General features: G+C 30.9%; 1 pseudogene across 1 annotated transcript; it reads right to left on the minus strand.

Annotated features, from left to right (window-relative positions):
* Positions 1–3,563: 3,563 nt before the first annotated feature.
* On the minus strand, positions 3,564–4,041 carry LOC309865136 (ATP synthase subunit d, mitochondrial pseudogene; annotated as a pseudogene). Its single transcript has one exon. The product of its transcript is annotated as an ATP synthase subunit d, mitochondrial pseudogene (transcript).
* Positions 4,042–4,371: the final 330 nt, after the last annotated feature.

The following is a 4,371-nucleotide window of genomic DNA, read 5'->3' on the forward strand; positions in this document are numbered from 1 at the left end:
TTAAGATTCTCTCTCTCTGCCTCTCCCTCTGCTCTTCCCCCAACCTCTAAAAATATATGCTCTCTGATTCCATTTATATTAATTTTAAGAACAGGCAATACCACTTTATGTTAATAGAAGGAAGTATACTGTTTGCAGCATTGGGGTTGGTATGACTGGGAAGAGATACAATAGAGCTTTCTGGGGCCCAGGAAGTGTTAATATGTCTTAATCTCTGTTCTGGTTACAGGAGCATATACATAGATATAAAGTCATTGAGTTTTACATGTAACAGTTGTGTGCTTTGTTGCATGTATATGATAAAGCAAGAGAATGATAAGAATAACTTTCAGAACAGTACTTACCCCTACGGTGAAATTTGAGGTGGGATTGGAATGGGAACCTAAGGGACTTTGAGTATATCGGTAATGTTCTATTTCTTATGCTTGTGTGTGTGTCTGTGTATGTTTTTTATTCTTGTATGTATTTATATGATATGTATATTATATCATGTTATATTAAGGTTTTGTATATATGAAATATTTCATAATAAATATAAGAAAAATGATATAAGTAAAACACTGCTATTTGATGTGGCTAACAGAGGAAGTAGATATTCAGCAAACCTCCTTCAAAGTGCACATTATAATCCCCTGCAAGCACTTTATTTTATTGTATGTAATGTTAGGCACATACTTTTGCTCTGCCTTTGCTCTACTACTCTGTTAGTAGGCATATACCTTTATCTTGCTGGAATGCATTTTTCCCTTGGGATAATCTCATAAATATTTTCGTATATTTATCCCACATACTAATAAAAGATAAGAAACACATTTTCTTCAGCATGTTTCTTAAGATGCCCCCAAATATTTTTGTTAAAAATAAATGCCTTCTACAATGTATGCCAAATTCTTATCTTATACAGTATTCAAAAGAAAAAGCTAAACTCTTTAGTCCGTGTTATCAAAGTATTTAACAAATAATGGTATTTATACATTTTCAGACATAACCCTGATATTTAATTGAATTCTTTTTATTTCTTTTTGTACAATATGAGGGAACCTCAAGCTTGGGCTGCGTATTTACAATGAATATTAAGATACGTGAGGAATTCTTATTTCTAAGTTAGAGGTTGATAGTGAAATAGTGGTAAAATTGTTTTAAGTGGTCATATCCTTGACTAAACTCATAGTATGCCACTGGGGAAGAATGGCCAAATCTTTTCTCATCTCTCATTACATGGAAATAATTCCCTGATAATAATTTCATCTGGATTACTGGTTCATATTTTAAGTATTAAAAAATAAAAGCTATCCATATTTTTTTCTCATTTAGATTCTAAAAGTCTAAAATATTAATTCACTTTATCAGAGTCTGTTACAAATATGTTTTATTTATGAGAGTGAGAATTAGACCATATATTTTGTTTTATGTTACTTTTGGTGATTTTGTCATAGTAGAATGTTTTAAGTAACTGAGTTATTTTATTTTGATGTATGTATGAAAAGATGTACTCAAAAGACTACTACATCCTATTCTCACAACGAAGTATAAGGAAGGGAGATTTTGAACATGTGTTTAGAAAGTCTCAGAACAACTTGATAACCCACAAGCCATGGAAATTAAAGGTGAAGTTAGACTTCAAATAAATCTATATATACAGGACTGTTAAAGTGGGGAATAAATAAAACTGCTAACAAGGTGCTTTCAAATTCCATATGGATACTAATACTGGGAATTTGGGCATAGGAAACTGAAATTTGTGGGGAATCTGGGGAAATCTCCAAATCACAAGTTTTTCTTATATTTTAAAATGATAATTTATCCATATGCTTGAAAATAATAATAAATGCCCATAATAATAAAAAGGAAATCATTTTATGTGACAGAATTTTAGTTTCAAAGGTTTTTAGTTAAAAAATAAAGAGATGATAATAAATGCTTGATTTATTATTCTTAAGAGACAATATATTGTGATAAAATGTAAAAATCTTTACTTGAAATAGATATTTGATTATTAGAAAAAAGTCAAAGAAGGGAACATTAATGAAATAAATGTTAAATAAAAATCATTAAAATTAATTGATAATAAAGCAATTATTTATTACTTAACATTAATTATTCTTAAAATCAAATTTTACAACACAAAAGGCAGCAATTGTCCTCATCCATAGTCTTGATCTTTGTTCTGAGACAAATATTCCAGGCATAGAAAATGTTGCATTAATGTTGGCTGAATTATTAAGATGAATTTTTAGGGTACATATTGTTTCCTATACACTCATTTCAATAGTGAAAATATTTTGTCACCTTGATTTTGATATTGTTTAGGCTGTATTAGATTTAGATCAGTTTCTAATTTCATGCTGAGGTATTCAACAACATTCTTGTCTTCTTTTTGCACTTCTCCTGTTAAAGTAGCTACAAAGAACTATAGCTTAGAGCAAATATTTAATCACTGGAAATGCCAAGCAGCATTACTAAGATACTGTAACATTCCAACTTCTGGGTGAGATTAACAGTACTCCACAGAATCATATGCCAAAACTGACAACTAGCAGTTTTAATGCTTCTGAAACTTGGTATTTTTTAACTTATTCATCAATTTATATAAAGTGAACTATGCATGTAAACTTGTTAATTTTAACTTTATTTGCAAGAATACCTCACCATTAACCACAATCAGGGCCACAAACACCCAATTACCATCTAGCAACAGCAACAAGAAAGCATGAATGATTAGATTTGGCCCCTTGTCTCCTACCTGCTCCTGTTCTGATTCATAGATATGTCCACCTTAAAGTTTGACTCAGTGGTGTCAAAACATAGGCTTAAACATCAATTATGAGGAGCAAAGGAGAAGGCCCATGTTTTCCCCTGATTTCTGCAAGTATAAAACTTACCAATACTTATTTTAAAATACTATTTCAAATGTCTTGCTCAGTAAATTCATTTTAGGATACCAACCATTTATGTCATTTCTGGAGAGTATATTTAAACCAATCATAAATGGGAATTTTAGTAAAATTTTAAATTTTATTTTGAATTGAATAGTATGCCCAGAATTATAATCTATATTTTAAATTATCCTAATTTATTTTCTCTAAAGTAATTGGAAATTTCCCCACTGGAAAAAAGGAAGCTCAGTTTTTATTTTTAAGTGTTTCTGTGACTAGTTAGGTTCCCATTCTAACAGCTGGCAGCTCTATTAATTACATTTAATGATAAAATTACACTGATCTATTTAGTCATTCAATTAAGATAAAAAGCTTAATCTTTCAGATTTCATTAACTACATTTAATGATAAAGTTATATGGATCTATTAGCCAAATAATTAAGATAAAAAGTCTAAAAATCTTATGGATTTCATTACTTATTTTTAGAAATTTTCTGGATAGTAAGAATGGCATGGAACTTAAAATATATTGTATGAATAATTAATTCTTGTCTTATGATACAAAAGATCAGAACAAATTCTTGGGAAAATGTTAAACCAAATATATTTTATTTTATGTATCATATCAGTATTTTTAATGTCCAGCATTTATAATACAAGGGCCAGAGCTTTCTCCCCAGCTCAAGTTTATACATTTTCAATTGGCTTCTAAAGCCAATAGGAATACTTCTTGTCTAATTTGGTTTCTGGGAAGACTTCTTCAGGTCTTCAAAGGTCACTAGTCAAATGGAATTAAGTTCTTCATCTTCTCCAGCTCTTTTTTATATTCCTCAATTCTGGCCTTTGAGAAAGACAAAGGTCAGCACAACTGTTCACATCTTCTTTTTCTTCAGCATCCATCCCAACAGTATATTTACTCTTGGCACGGGAACCTTCAGGGCACTAAACTTCTTCTCAAAGTCATCTACCAACCCAGCATTTGCCACATTGGCTTTCTAATAAGCCCAGTCGATAGCAAGTGGTTTCTCGGGATAGTAGCCAATTTGGAGGTAGGTGTCTCTTTCCAGGATTTCGGGGAGTCAAAAATGGCCTTCTGGTTTCAGGATATGATCTCCCCGAAAGTTACCCGGTCAAAGAATTTTAGAACAAGTTTTCGCCTAGCCATCTTGAGGTCCTTCACCAATGGCCCACAGTCCACAGCAGCAAGGAATGGCTAAACCAAATTCATTTCAGTTAATTTATATCACCATTAAACAAGTATAAAACAACAACTTTTAATTATATGCAAAGTCAATGACAGTAAAAGACAAAGAAAAATGAAATATATTTATATATTTACTTTTACAACAGCTTTGTTGAGATATAATTGACAGAGAATAACCTGCACATATTTACAATGGAAAGTTTGATTAATTTGGACATATATTTAAACCCTAAAACCACCATCTCTATCAACATAATGAACATATCTATAATGCCAAGAAATTTCTTCATG

This window comes from Mustela nivalis, assembly GCF_964662115.1.
Source record: "Mustela nivalis genome assembly, chromosome: 5".
Classification (NCBI taxonomy): domain Eukaryota; kingdom Metazoa; phylum Chordata; class Mammalia; order Carnivora; family Mustelidae; genus Mustela; species Mustela nivalis.